The sequence below is a fragment of the Pseudophryne corroboree genome, chromosome 12, assembly GCF_028390025.1.
Source record: "Pseudophryne corroboree isolate aPseCor3 chromosome 12, aPseCor3.hap2, whole genome shotgun sequence".
NCBI lineage: Eukaryota > Metazoa > Chordata > Amphibia > Anura > Myobatrachidae > Pseudophryne > Pseudophryne corroboree.
Window position 1 is genome coordinate 167,462,585 of NC_086455.1, and position 16,934 is coordinate 167,479,518.

The following is a 16,934-nucleotide window of genomic DNA, read 5'->3' on the forward strand; positions in this document are numbered from 1 at the left end:
ATTACATGTAAGGATGCTACTACTACTGGGGGGGCATTATGTATAAGGACGGTACTACTACTGGGGGCACATTATGTATAAGGATGCTACTACTACAGGGGTGGCATTACGTATAAGGACGCTACTATTACTGTTGGGGGGCATTACATATAACTGCTACTACTACTGGGGGGCATTACGTATAAGGACACTACTACTATTGGGGGGGCATTACGTATATGGACGCTACTGCTACGGGTGGGGCATTACGTATAAGCACGCTACTACTACAGGTGGGGCATTACGTATAAGATGAATAAGATTGTGCTACATTGTGGCGTAATTTTAAATGGGGGTACTATTGTGTGGCCATGCCCCTTAGTTGTGAGACCACACCACTTTTCCCGATGCACAACAAAGGAATATGGGAGGGCGCAAAATTCATAGTTTGCAGGGGGGCGCCGAACACCCTAGCACCGGCCCTGGCCACCAGTAGCAAAAGTACACCACGGCCACTGACACTATCTGCAGGGAGGGGAACAGCGCTGATATGGAGGGTACTTGCAGGCAGCGAGTCGCCGCCCGCAGCTCCTCTCCCACCTACACACCATACCTGCCGCCTGACACCCACACTCCAGGGAGAGGGCGCTAGCTCAGGCACCGCTAGATCAGCATCTGCAGCATACAGACAAGGGCTGCCATGCTCAGCGGCAAGCGGTGCGGAGCATGTGCAGCGGGACAGCGCCAGGACGGGACACGCACTAATCAACATTGCTGCTGGGCCGGAGCTCCCTCCGTCTGCAGCCTAAGGACACGCGCCGCACCTCTCCAGGGAAACACCATGCCTGCCCGCCCACAGGGCTCCGGACGCTTACCTATGCTCCGCGATCACAGCAGCTGACGCTGCCATGCAGGATGGAGGAATGACGCCCGTCAGACGGGGCGGACAGTGTGCGGCGGAACGGGGCCAGGAAGGAATGCTGACCACGACCCATTGCTGCTGGGTCTGAGCTCCCTCCCTCTGCAGTCACCATCTCACAGCAGCAGCCTGGAGGTTAGTGGCCACCACGACCCGCACATCCTTACCTCACACATACCTCACTTATACCTCACATACCTCACACATGAGAGCAAAGGTACACACACTGTGACATCACACCTGTAGCCCACCCCTATATCTGCTAAGTACTCCCCGTCACTATGCCCTGTCACCCTCATCCTGCTCTCTAACTGCCTGTCTGTGTACTGGCCTTCACCCCTCTCACACCATCACCAACCCTCACTAACTACCACAGAAACTATGTGCACTGATATCTGCCCCTCCACCACCTGCAGCGCCCCTGGACCCCTCCCCATCCCCCGCAAACCCCCGCACCTGCCCCTCCACCACCCGTGGCACCCCCACCCACTGCGCCTTCGGACCCCCTCCCCCATCTGCTGCAGCCCCTCCCCCATCCGCCACACCCCGCATCTGGCTCTCCCCCGCCCGCTGCACCTTTGGATCCCCTACCCCACCCACGCAGCAGGCCCTTCCCAATCCGCATCGCCTACACCATTCGCAACAGCACCGCACCCGCCACTCCCCCCTCCCCCACCCACTGCACACCCCTTCCCCATCTGCAGTGCCTTCGGAACCCCTCCTCCATCCGCAACAGCCCTGCAGCTGCCATCCCCCACCTGCGACACCCCTGCTCCTACCCCACCCACAGCGCCTTCATACCCCCTCCCCCATCCGCGGTCCCCACTCCCCAAACCCCTTCCTGTTGCAAGGGACTACGCCCCCTTCACCATCGGACGCCCTATCATTGTGCAATATTCAAACACTAACAAAACTAGGAATGCAGGTAATACTCCATATATTGAACCCCAGAAAGGCGTGCAGGGGTTAAGGGGGCGTAGCCCCTTCCGACGGTGTGAAGAGCGCCCGTAGGGCGCGATGAAGCACCTAGTATATATATATATATACATAGACAGCGCCTTGCTAAAGTATTCACTCCCCTTGGCTTTTTACCTATTTTGATACATTATAACCTGTAATTTAATTATTATTATTTTTTTATCTGAATTTTATGTGATGGATCTGCACAAAATAGTCTAAGTTGGTGAGGAGAAAAGAGAAAAATGTATCTAAAAAATATTTTTTTCTAAATAAAATTTGAATATTGCCATGTGCATATGTATTCACCTCCTTTGCTATGAAGCCCCTCAAAAGTTCTGGTGCAACCAATTACCTTCAGAAGTCACATAATTAGTGAAATGAAGTCCACCTGTGTGCAATCTAAGTGTCACATGATCTGTCAGTATAAACACACCTTTTCTCAAAGGCCCCAGAGGCTGCAACACCACTAAGCAAGAGACATCACACCATGAAGACCAAGGAGCTCTCCAAACAAGTCAGGGACAAAGTTGTTGAGAAGTTCAAGTCAGGGTTGGGTTATAATTTGTTTTTCAAATCTTTGGTGATCCCCCGGAGCACCATCAAATCCATCATCTTCAAATGGAAAGAACATGGTACCACAACTAACCTGCAAAGAGAGGGCTTGCCACCAAAACTCACAGACCGGCAAAGGAGGGCATTAATCAGAGAGGCAGCACTGAGACCAAAGGTAACTCTGAAGGAGCTGCAGAGTTCCACAGCAGAGACTGGTGTAGATTGTGCGCATGTGACCACAATAAGCCGTACACTCCATAGAGCTGGGCTTTATGAAAGAGTAACCAGAAAAAAAACATTACTTAGTGCTAAAAATAAGAAGGCACATTTTGAGTTTGCCAAAAGTCATGTGGACGACTCCCCAAATGTATGGAGAAAGGTGCTCTGGTCAGATGAGACTAAAATTTAACTTTTCAGCCATCAAGGAAAACGCTATGTCTGGCGCAAACCCAACACATCCCATCACCCCAAGAACACCACCCCCACAGTGAAACATGGTGGTGGCAGCATCATGCTGTGGGGATGTTTTTCAGCAGCAGGGACTGGGAAACTGTTTTGAGTCAAGGGAAAGATAGATGGTGCTAAATACAGGGATATTCTTGATCAAAATCTGTTTCAGTCTGCCTGGGATTTGAGACTGGGACGGAGGTTCGCCTTCCAGCAGGACAATGACCCGAAGCATACTGCTAAAGCAACACTCGAGTGGTTTAAGGGGAAATGTGTTGGAATGGTCTAGTCAAAGCCCAGATCTCAATCCAATTGAGAATCTGTGATCAGACTTGAAGATTGCTGTTCACAAGCGGTAACCATCCAACATGAAGGAGCTGGAGCATTTTTGCCTTGCGGAATGGGCAAAAATCCCAATAGTAAGATATGGGAAGCTCATAAAGACTTATCCAAAGTGACTTGCAAATGTAATTGCCGCAAAAGGTATCTCTACAAAGTACTGACTTTAGGGGTGTGAATAGTTATGCACGCTGAAGTTTTCTGTTATTTTGTCCTATTTGTTGTTTGCTTCACAATTTAAAAAAAAAACATCTTCAAAGTTGTAGCCGTGTTCTGTAAATGAAATGATGCAAAACTTCTAACAATCCATTGTAATACCAGGTTGTGAGGCAACTAAACATGAAAAATGCAAAGGGGGGTGAAAACTTTAGCAAGGCACTCCCGGCCACCAGATCCCTAGTGGGGGAGGGGGGTGGGTATTGAGCCCGCCACAGGTTCTATTCCCATGAGAGTGAATAGTCCGTGTTAGCTGGCATGTCGACTGTCGGGATTTCCAGTGGTCGGGATGCATTATTACATCCCATATATATATATATATATATATATATATATATATATATATATATATATATTCTCGTTCTCTCTCTCTCTCTCTCTATATATATATATATATATATATATATCAGTACCATTGCAATAAGCTTTGATAGTTAGTTTCATTCATACTTTAGTCCAGGTCATGCTTACAATCAGTGACAGATTTTGCCCCAGTGCCTGCCAGGAAGTGGCAGTGGTTTCCATTCCAAACACTTTCTGCTACACAGGCAGTACTAAGGACTGCCAGTCTGGCCTGCAATAACAGAAAGTGTTTCCAATGTGAAGACACTCCCCTGCTATTATGACAGCCCAACCCGGCTTCCAGTGGCTGCAGCCGACGCAGTCCTCAGTAGCTCGCTTGTTGATGTGTGCCCACACGTGGATCGCGACCCGCCTCATGCTCACATTTTCAGACCAAACCCCCCCAGTGAATCCAACTCGGTACCAGCTCCACGGGCTCTTAGGTTTGAGCATGCATTGTGTTATTAAAGATGCAGACATTATATTTTTAACTACACCCTAAGCCTCAGACCACATCTTATCACTATGCCCCCCCCCCTAGTAAAACGCCTGTGTACAAGTGCTATACTATGATAGGGATGTAGATGAGATTTTACATAAACCAATGCTATTTTCTAAACAATGTATGCATATCCGTACCTGATACACATATCTGAACAACAAACTCATTTCGCAACGACTCAGTGTCTGTTGGCTGAGTCTTCTCTTGCCTTTTACCTCTATAATTCTCATCACTTTGCACCTTACTCTAGGCCTATGGAATGAGAAGGGCCTAGACCTGCAGCTCCATCAACAACCTTGTTTATCAAGCCCTACAAACACCTGAAGCTCGGATTCTGCATTTTGTATGGAAGGCAGAGACATAAAGACGGGAATCATAACTTCTGCTCGCTGATGCCTTTAATCACTCTTCACTGAGAGGAACATGATTACTGGATTGTGCTCTGCTGACACACACAAAGAGGGTGATTTAAATATCCAGAATAGCTCCAGCAAATGAATATAATTTGTGTTGAGCTCATCACTGGAATCCTTCAAGCCACAGCAAAGGCCTCGCAGATCTGGCGCCTTGCACAGATGAATTCGGGCCACCACCAGAGAGCAGTTGGATGGAGCACAAGTTGGGTAAAAACTTAATGAGAATCATGCGGCCACGACACATTTAAAGAATCCTCGCATTATGCATCGGTGTCTTAAACGGGAATGATCAAGAAGAAGAATAGAGCAATCCACGACTCCCCTTTCCACATAATTCATGTGATTTATACGTTCCGATAATATAAATGTGTAAAGCCACAGTCATTAGATTTTCATTACACGTCCGTCTTTTGAAGACTGTATAAAGGGTTTTATTTATCTGGGAGGGGGACGCTATTATTACATGCAATATATCTTTCCAAGTGACAGTTTGTCTTTTGCTTTCGGAATCTGCTCATTTTTATGCTCGGTTTAATAACCGGTACAATATGTTTACCATCAGAACAATTTGATTCAGTCTCTAATTGCAACAAGAAATCAACAGTCGCTGCGCGCTGGTTATTTAAAATTGGAATGCTCTGTACTATCTTATTACAGCGAGCTGTTTCCCATACAGACCTCAGTTCTAAAATCTGTTCCAAAGGTGTATGGATTGCACCAAAGGACTAAAACATGTGCCTTTCAGTAATGATAGCTGCTGTCCGATATAAGTATATAGAGAATTAAACTCTGATTCCTACGTATTTTATATATCTTTATGTGCTTTGGAACAAAGAATCTCCAAAATTTTGATTAAGTAAAGTCAGATATTTTAGCCACCCAAGGGAGCTTTTGTTTTTTGCCCGTTTCCAAGAGCAACAGTCGTCTAGGACCCCAATCTCCAGCAAATCCCACTTGTACAAATGAAATGCGCGTATTCAGCCATCACGTGTGCGCCAAAGTGCGGATATAGCTAAAGAGCGACTATTTTAGACACGAGAGCAGTTAATTTTTCACTGATTACAATAAAAATCAGCTACTATTTTTTAATGCAAAAGGTGGGCTAACACCATTTAAAAAAATATTAATAAAGTAGTCTAAGGATCCTACTTTGTCATACAATTAGGCAGAAACTATAGTGTTTATGTATCTCGGCTATGTAACAGTAGCCTAATGCCCTAGATTTCTGATATATCCTGTAAAAGGCGACTTGGCGCTGCAGACTGCAGTCCCCATTTGTCTACGGTCTTGCTCACTATGTACCAAACTCCAAAAATCATAGCTTTTTGGAGTTTGCCCCTATTCAGTAATGCCATCTTCAGATGGCGTTAATGGCTTTAATCCTACAGAGGCATTTTCGGAGGAGAGGGTTTTCTGGTAACTGACGCTGGACCTCACTCATTTCCAATTGTTCTTGCACCCAAGGTACCGATGTTCAGTTCTTTGCACATGTGCAGGACACCGTTCTGCGCGTACACAAACGGGTCCTGCAATACAGGACGCGGAGACGGCATCCGACTGTCAATGATTGGCAGTCTGATGGCGTTTGTGGGCGGAAAGGAGGCATCGACGGTCTCTGTGAAAATGGAGGTGTGTCGCCACTGTTTAGGGGGAGGGAAGAGGCCAGAGAACACAGAGATTTCCTGACCTCTATGATGGGCGGCTTGTGCATCCCTATGGGTGCCGAAAGCTGATGGTGTCAGATATGACCCGATACTGCATCCAACGTGCTTTAGTTTAAAGTGAAAAAGTTGGACACAACACGGACCCACAAAAAAATCCCTCTGCTTCCACTATTTTCAAAACTTAGGGGTCTATTTACTAAGCCTTGGCTGCAGATAAAGTGGATGGAGATAAATAACCAGCCAATCAGCTCATAACTGTCACGTCACAAGCTGGGTTTGAAAAATGGCAGTTACTGTAGGAGCTGATTGGCTGGTAATTTATTTCCGTCCACTTTATCTCCATCCAAGGCTTAGTAAATACACCCCATAGGCACCTAGTGCACCGTATGTTGCAACTCATAGAGCTGTTTAATTATTGGTCCATGCCAACGACTACTGTACTTATGTGCACTGGAATATACACAAATATGGTAGCATGAAATGGGCAACTTCAGAATGATTTTCAGGCACTTCATACTTCTCTAAAATTGATTAAATTATCTGGGTGCTATGTTCCACTTTATATTTTATCATTTGATTTCTGTTTAAAGTAATCGCAGCGTTCCAGCTTCACCGTGGCAGCGAAAGAGTCAATTCCAGGCACAGTAAGGTTTTTTTTTTTTCCTTCTTCTTCTTTGTAGTTGTTTTGCAAGCAGTCGCAAATACTCGTTTTTTAAACATCTCACGCTAATAAGTGTAACATCAGGTAAGAATTAATCCTAATTGTAGTCTAGTGCCAGAGAAAAACATAGTGTGATGACAAGGTACTGCCCCTGGTTTTCACAGGTTTGTAGTGCAACTATTAAAAACACGCTAACAGCATCCTCTTGTATTCCAGCAGAAAACACAATATACCTTAATTAGCCCATAAGAAGCGGTACAAAAGCCACATAATAATAGCAACATTGATTGGAGCTACTCCAAGGCGCGCAAGCGTTCCCTTCATATACTGTTAGTGGGGAAATAGCGAGGCGAGGGTAGTACCTTGTGTTAGCGCTAGTGACATCTCTTCTGTTCTACAAAAAACTCCACATTATATCTCTAATGAGTGTCTCCGTATAGTGACAGCAGCAACAGCCACGGAAATTTATGTGGTGATAATAAATGCTAAATCCAAAAGCAGAAAACAAAAATGCATTTCAAGGCTGCGATGTATTCATTTTCATTACGGGTCTGGAAAAGAATATAGCCCTGGCGTAAAGAAAAGGGCAAATTCGGCACAATTTGCCTGAACGCAAGGGATTCACTAAAGAAGTGCAAAGGTGTAGCAAAATGATAAGAAAAAAATCATTTTTAGCGGCAGGAAAGGTTGTTTCACAAAGATGCACATTTCCAGGGATACAATCTTTGGCGCAAATATTGCAGCAGTTCTAAAAATGTCGCTAATTTGTAAATTAGCACTTTCTCCATGGACCAGTATTCCCGTTTTACTACTATTATACAGGGTTCAATGCTTTGATGTTCCTGTTGTGTATATATATATATATTGTTATACTGCTGTCTGGGATGGGGAAGTAGTTGGTTTGTTGATTGTTAGTACTGTCAACAATTAACATGTCGTCAGCATTATATCGACAGGACAGGCATCATAATTTTAAACATGATGCTTTACTATGTTTAAAGAGTACCAATATGGTTCAAATGCTTTAAATAACATTACAACCATGTTGGCATTGGCCCTCATTCCAAGTTGATCGCTCGCTAACTACTTTTTGCAGCCGTGCAAACGCATAGTCGCCGCCCACAGGGGAGTTTTCGTTTTGCAAGTGTGCGCATACCTGTGCAGCCGAGCGGGATGAAAAAGTTTGTTGCAGTTTCTAAGTAGCTCTCGACTTACTCAGCCGCTGCGATCACTTCAGCCTGTCCGGTCCCGGAATTGACGTCAGACACCCGCCCTGGACACGCCTGCGTTTTTCCAACCACTCCCAGAAAACGGTCAGTTGACACCCACAAACGCCTTCTTCCTGCCAATCTCCTTGCAATCGGCTGTGCGAATGGATTCTTCGTTAATTCCATCACCCAGCAACGATTTGCTGTACCCGTATGACGCATGTGCACATTGCGGTGCATACGCTTGCGCAGTAGTAACCTGTTCGCTGCGCTTTGAAAAACGGCAGCGAGCGATCAACTTGGAATGACCCCCATTGTCCAATCAATATAATGCTATCATTGTGATGCACGATGATGCACCGCAATGTGCAGGCGCGTCATACAAGTACAAAGCGGATCGTTGCCCAGCGATGGATTGTATGAAGATTCCATTCGCACAGCTGATCGCAAGGAGATTGACAGGAAGAAGGCGTTTGTGGGTGTCAACTGACTGTTTCCTGGGAGTGGTTGGAAAAACGCAGGCGTGTCCAAGCGTTTGCAGGGCGGGTGTCTGACGTCAATTCCGGCCCTGGACAGGCTGAAGTGATCGCAGCGGCTGAGTAAGTTCTGGGCAACTTAGAAACTGCACAAAACTTTTTTGTACCGGCCGGCTGTACATGCGATCGCACACTTGAAAAAGCGGAAATACACTCCCCTATGGGCGGCGACTATCTGATCGCAGCAGTGCAAAAAACTGCTAGCGAGCGATGAGGTCTGAATGACCCCCATTGTGCCACAAACATCTGAAATTTGATTGAATTTGGAAATGGTTAAAAAAAATCTTCAGACATCTCTAGAGATAAATAACTAGGATTCTCTCCGGTGGGCTTGCGTCTAATCTCAAGGCTTCTTTAAACTTCTCTGTGTGATAAAAGCGTCTGATGTGTAATAGTATTTGTTTAAAAGGAGAAAAGAACAAAAATTGAAGATATTTACAGCATCTAATATGCTGGGGGAAAAACATAACATAAGAAAAGTAACCTGTGAATTAATGAACTGAAAAGTTTTTCTTATGGTGACTTCTAAGGGGAAGACGATTTTCCTCCCTGTGTAGTAAAGCCATTAGGCGATGCCCTAGTGTTTTTGACGCGGAGCGTTTAAAAGGTCTCTCATTGATCTGATTCCGGCATGACAGCTGGACGATCAGCTAGACCGAGTCGCAGAGTAAAAAAATCAATCCGTTCAGAGTATTCCCCCGGGGACCTTGTGAACCTGCACTGGTATAAATTTAGTTAAAAAATAAAAAGTAGAGTTTATTATAAAAAAAGAAGCAATGATCCTCTCCTGTAAAAATAAATCAATGGGAACACCTGAACATCTTCCGCCCAATCGAAAAAAGGTTTATGCGTCGACCTTTCGCTCCAAAGATTACATTTTATGTCAGCTGGTGAGAGGCCGGTGAGCCGCCATCCCACAGACGTTCGCTAACACACTAGTGTTCTGTGTTGTACAAATGGATGTTATGTCCCCTGGGACTTGATAAACCATTTGCCTACTTTTCTGACTTTTTAAAAAAAATTCTTTTAAAAAGTACATTTTAAAGATTTATTCTTCTTCTTTTTAAACTTGAATTTATACAGCGCTGTGTCTATCTGCTGACACGCACCCTGTTTAAGTGCTTAACCCTTTCCTAGCAAACAGGGTTAACCCAAAATAAGACTTCTTGCGATTCCTAGAACTGAAAAGTACAATGTTTTCAACCGGAGGCAGTTTCGCTGCATGGAGAACCAATTCACTAAAGTGGCCTTATTGGTGGTCTAAGTATTTGTCGTGAAATATCTGCCGGAAATTATTCTGCATTCGTGATATTAACATAAAAATTTTTGAAGCTGGGGTCAATTAATTACCCATTATAGGCCTGTTACAATAGTTTTTAGTAATGGGACCACCTAATATTCAGAAAAATCCAAAAACTGAAAGTTTTCGACGTTTGCTTGTAGGAAGGAACGCCCGGTTGTGAAGAGGGATCCGATCAGATCCCTCTGCACTGTGTGCCCTCTGGCAGTATCGAAGACTGTCATGTCAAGTTCTGCTGCCAGTACAGGTTGAGTCTCCCTTATCCAAAATGCTTGGGACCAGAAGTATTTTGGATATCGGATTTTTCTGTATTTTGGAATAATTGCATACCATAATGAGATATCATGGCGATGGGACCCAAGTCTTAGCACAGAATGCATTTATGTTTCATATACACCTTATACACACAGCCTGAAGGTAATTTTAGACAATATTTTTAATAACTTTGTGTATTAAAAAAAGTTTGTGTACATTGAGCCATCAGAAAACAAAGGTTTCACTCTCTCACTCAAAAAATTCCTTATTTCGGAATATTTATAGGATATTCAACCTGTAATTAGCAGAGGAATCAGCAGAGTTAGGGTTCATGGTGACAGGTAATTTTCAGAGCCGCTGTCCCCGCACCGGAGCAATCTTGTCTTGCTCCGGTAATACGCCGCAACTCATATTGATTGTTATGCCTTTGTGTCTTTAAAATCATATACAAAAAATAGCGGCATATTCATCAAGTGGCCCCATACCTTTGTATTCTTCACTGCAACCCAGATCAAGGAGAGGGGCTCCGAGAACCAGTTTACAGAGTTTGCTGAATATTAGGCAGTCCCCAAAGGGCCCTAATTATTAGAATGGGCACATTACTGCAAACATGCGGAAACTAGCGTTTCAGCACGCATAAAGGGCCCATACGGGATAATGAATAGGCCCCAATATTTTTTTATGATATTGTTTGCTTCTCCCTTAATGCTTCAACAATAACGCACGTCCCAGACCTCACTAACAATTCTAGGGCCTGAAATTTCTCACGAAGCCATAATCATGTGCGTCAGAATTCACAGCAATAGCAATCAGCTATGAGACGGCCCAGTGAAACTGCCACTTCACTCATTCCTTTCAGATACGTAGCTTCGCCGACACTGAGGACGGAAAGCGTTGCTGCGCCAAGTGTCGTCACACCGTCAGAAGCTTCACAAGCCCCTGTGTGCGTAGCTTAGTTCTAAGAAACAAAGTGAAAAAACTGCAATGTACCTCTGTCTTTTTTCAACTTTCATGGGTAGAATCCTCATTATCACTTCTATCTCCTTTTACGTTGATTACTTTGATGTCGTCTGTGTAACAGATCTATGGCAACGATCCTGCTGAGCAGAGTAATTTGGATATGATAAAATTAAATGTTTAATCTAATGACAACTGCATACTGTGGGGCTGCATTAACGCCGACCACACGCGTTGTTTCATTGGACCAATGTTGAGGCCGGTGGAAGGGGATTGGGTTTCCCTCTTTCTCAGGGAGCCCCTCTCAAGTGCTTAGAGTGACATCACAGCCCTATGCCACACTCCCAGCCTATCACTGACACAGGAGAACATCAGCCAGCGGCAAGCCCTACGTAGGGTAAGAATAGCGCAGGCCATGCTGACGTTCCTTTAAGTGATTGTACACACCCTCTTTTCCTATTGTAAAATGCAATTTTGCAAATAACTGTAACATTAACTGATTTACCTGTTTAATATATTGGCCCTCATTCCGAGTTGATTGCACCAAGCAACGTTTTGCTGCTGGTGCGATCAACTAATCTCCGCCTATGGGGGAGTGTATGTTAGCATAGCAGGGCTGCGATCGCTTGTGCAGCCCTGCTATGCTAAAAAAGTTTCACTCAAAACAAGAGTGGCCCTAGACCTACTTACCCTGTGTGACGGAGCCAGCGATGATGGTCACGGCTTTGACGTCACTCCTCCGCCCTCCGTTTGCCTGGACACGTCTGAGTTTTGCTTAACACTCCACGAAAACGGCAGCAAACGGTAGGTTGATGCCCTGGATTGCCCTCTTGCTGTCCATCTTCTTTGCAGTCGCCGCTGCGACCGCTTTCTTCTCTGTAAGCATCGCAACGCATTCCAGATCCGTTTGCACCGCAATGAAGAACCGTTGTGTGCCAACAGCTCGGAATGACCCCATTGTCCATTGTCCTGACACCCATAGCTGTGATAAAGATATTCAAAGATATTCAGTTGATGACAATAGTATTGCATTTGCATAGTGATAAAATTGCAGCTTTGCTAAAGTGGTGAAACAAAGTTTGTGCTTGTCTAATTCTTCTGTATATCTATATACTGATCCACGAATGTGGCAGTCAGTGGAGGTCATTTATAAATGTGGGTGCCCAGCATATATATATTGTGTAGATGCATCTGTCTGCTTTGCGTACAATATGAAACATGCCTGCACTTTGGTTCTTGGAACGTCTGCCGTAGAAAGGTACTCTGGTTGTTTGCAGGCCTGCTCTAGAAGCTCCTCTCATTGTAACGTAATGCATTATTCACGTCTGCAGAGAATACCATCTTAACATCTAACTGTGCAAAAACCACACTTGTGCAAATACAGGTGCAAGTGTTGCATCACACTGCACTGGAGGCGTTTTCGCACTTTCAAAAACTTTTTACTTTTATTGGAATTTGGGACAAAGAGATTTGATTTATAATGCTGTAATAGGGGGCTACTATATATTTAAATAAATCACAAGACTGAGGGGATGTGGATATTTGTATTATTACAGTATATACCGTTAAGGTACATTTGAATTGGAGTAATGTATCTATTAATACCATTGTATGTGCGCTGGGAAGATGTATAATGTAAAACGCGCTGGGATTTGTAAAACGCGATGACCTGCTTCAGTCGTTTGCAACTACAGGTTCCAACTAAAGGCAGCACTACCACGAAGTGAGCGAGTGTGTTTGCCTTGGGTGCCAGTGGTCATGGGGAGCCTGAAACAATGTTTAATGACCCACCTATCGGAGAAGCAGCCAACAACTGTGAACGGACATCAGGTGACAGATTAAATGTTATTCTGCAAAATGCGTGGCAGCAACTAAAGTGAGAATATGTTTTGCCATTCTATTTGACTTTTTATTGGTTTTAACACTTTACTACTTTAACACTATCTTTTTTTAAAAAAAAGTAGATAGGTATATTCATCCGAAGGGTTGGAGTTGGTGACTGTCCACCATGATTCGGTTGCCCTTGGCCTGGCCATGTGTTGTCTAAGCCCCTATGTTGTTGTGTTTATCTACAACACAATCTGTTGCTGGGAAATGTATCTTCCTATTAGCAATGAATTAATTTTAGCATAAATATTGCTTTGAACTCCGCACTCAGATAAGAACAGGTGGAGTCCAGGCCTGGAAACCACAGATCAGCTGCAGTCATAACTCTCCAGGCAGATCATAGTACAAAGACTCTCTACATCTTCTCCCTCCTTATGACATTAGAAAGGAAATAGATTTTTAAATTGAGGTTATAAAACTTTTTTTTGTTTCTATCCAAGACCCAGATTAGTTATGTTAATCACTTTTTAACTAATATAATTGTTGCTATACTTTTTTTTAAATTAAATTTGTGATTACTACAAATTAAGTATATTATTCTTTATTATTTAAGATATTCGGAAACTGTAAGTTTGCACAAACTACCGACACTAAGCATTAATTGTTACTTTTAGTAACTTTTACTCTTACTTTTAATAATTACTTATCAGAAAGTAGTACAGAGAAGGATCACCCCTAGGCGGCCCACAATAAATGACAAGGTGGCCCATCTTTTTGCTACTGTTTTACATATACATATATATATATATATATATATATTTCAGGGTGTATGACTCCAAAATGCAGAAAATTTAATGTAACGAACGATACGGAACTCTTCTTTTTGAGATGGTATATTACCTAGTGCAAATTATTATCTGGCGGAGCAGGCCAACCTCCCACATCCTGCCCCTTTCCCTAGTGAAGTGCGCATGGGGCGTGGCTTAATGCTGGTACTCTCTGCACTCCAAACCACTATGCAGCAGGGGTTGGATTCATGATTCCAGAAATCACCTTGTCTTGACCTATGCATTTGCCCTCTTGACCTCCCTCCCAGGACCCTTCCCCCCCCCCCCCCCCTCCACAAGGGGAGGTAAGTGTCAGCATCTGTGCATTGTTGTGTCCATATAAACGCATGAGGGTAGGGTGATGGTTGGGCCTCTCTTATCCAAAATTCCAAAGTACAGAATCTTCCAAAATATTGAATTTTTTTTAGCGTAACTGAGATAGTGAAACCTTTGATTTCTCTCTCAATGTATACAACGTTTTTTTAATACACACAATTATTACAAATATTGTATAAAAGGAGCTACAGGCTATGGGTGTATAAGGTATACATGAAACATAAATGTATTCTGTGCTTAGACTTGGGTCACATCCCCAAGAGCTCTGATTATGGTATGCAAATATTCCAAATCACGGAAACATCCAATACCCAAAATCCTTCCGGTCCCAAGTACTTTGGATATGGGAAACTCAACCTGTGCTTCTAATATCTGTAAATACTGTAGGGTTACTTTGTTGGTGCTTTATTATGTTATTTCTTACCCAAATAAACATTGGCGGATTTACATCAAGATTCACTAATTATAGGCAATTGCACCAGATCTCACTTATACAGTAAATTATAACCAATAGTGTATTATTATAAGACGAAAGCTTCTACAAAATAGAATTTAACTGTGCGATACGGACTGTATTTAAGATATCCCAAACCCATCATACAGAGAGACGGATACACAGTTTGACTTTTTCTAAAATGACAAAATATTGGGCAATAATAAAATAGTTCTCTAGATAGGTACGTTAGCAGAGCATGTGATATGTAAAGTAGCAGCTCTCTCCATGGCGAATTGGTGATATACATAATACAAAAAGACTCTTAATCCTGCAATGGAAATGAGCCGCTCTTGGTCTCAGTCCCTATGTAGTTTCATGCCTGTCACTGAACCATCAATTGCTCCCTTTGGTTTTAATAATTCACCCTTGATTTGGTTTACAATGAATAACAATGTCGCGTTCTGATTGGCTGGTTACCTTGAGATGCTCCAAGTGACCGGCTCGCGTTGGCCTGTCACCGCACAAGGGAAAAAGCAATAAATCATCCCAGACTGGACATTTCGCTGCTTTCAATCAGTTCTCAAGCTTCCCCGGGAAGATGGGTGACAAATGCAATAGCATTTCGCTCAGGTCCTAGAGTCCTGCAGCCAGAAATGGGGAAACATTTTACAAACTGTTCTGCTAACTATTTGCTATATCCCACATATCACCACAAACTTCTGAACGTTTCGCCTATAGAATTTTACCAAGATGCTCCAGCGGGTTCCGCTCCAGCAACCAGTGGATAGTGATGTCAGTCAATACTGCGGCTCAATTCATTCTGCAGAATGCCAAACACAGCATCACATCTGGGGCACTGTCCAAGAGGCTAAAAAACACCAAAAAGCCAAAAAGAAATAAATAATTACAGTCTTGAAAGGTACAAGCGGTTTCCCACAGTAATGTCCTTCACTGGAGGCGTCGGAATGCCACTCTCATAGTGGCTACATCTCGGCAAAGTCGCGCCTTGTTTGTCATAGCCCTGCTGCGTGCCTTAAGGTGCATACACATGGTGAGATATTGACTAGATTTTGGCTTTAGGATTTCCCTTGAACTCTCCAGAGCCCCGAACCACAGATACTGACTATTTTTACTTGAGATTTTGACTATACTATGTACTAGATTGCACACAATATAGTCAAGATTGACTTGCCTGCGCAGTCTATCTTTTCTTGCGATACCGACCCCACGGAAGCGCACATCGGTATCGCACGCTATGTACACACGGTGCGATTTGCGCTAACTTTCCTGTGTGTATGCACTTTAAGACTCGGACGCGCCTCATTCGCAATGAATGGGGTGGCAAGATATGCAGATCGGCGCACACGCCTAGCCGAGAGTGCCCATTCGCTGCAGATGTATCTGTATGTGAATAAGTGTGTCAGTATGTGTGTAACTATGTATGTATGTATGTATGTATGTATGTGTGTGACTGAATACATATGCAAATGTGTGTAACTATGTATTTGTATATACTGTATGTGTGACTGTATATCATATGTATGTGTTTTGTGTGTGTCTGTATGTATGTAAGTGTCCCTATAGATAGTATCGGGTATACTTATGGCAAACTGCGATTTGACCGCATGCTCCATATTAAAATAGAATTCTATATATTAGCACTAATCCACATTTCTATTTTCTATTCACAATCACCTATATGTCTTCTATAGACAATGTTTCCTATAGGGGTACTACTGCATGGCATAGCGTGAATAAGAGACACTACTGTACGGTGTAATGTGAAAAAGGGACACTACTGTGCAGTGTAATGTGAATAAGGGACACTACTGTGCGGTGTAATGTTAATAATGGACACTACTGTGCGGTGTAATGTGAATAAGGGACACTACTGTGTGGTGTAATGTGAATAAGGGACACTACTGTGCGGTGTAATGTGAATAAGAGACACTACTGTGCGGTGTAATGTGAATAAGAGACACTACTGTGCGGTGTAATGTGAATAAGAGACACTACTGTGCGGTGTAATGTGAATAAGAGACACTACTGTGCGGTGTAATGTGAATAAGGGACACTACTGTGCGGTGTAATATGAATAAGGGATACTACTGTGCGGTGTAATGTGAATAAGGGTCACTACTGTGCGGTGTAATGTGAACAAGGGACACTACTGTGCGGTGTAATGTGAATAAGAGACACTACTGTGTGGTGTAATGTGAATAACGGACACTACTGTGCGGTGTAATGTGAATAAG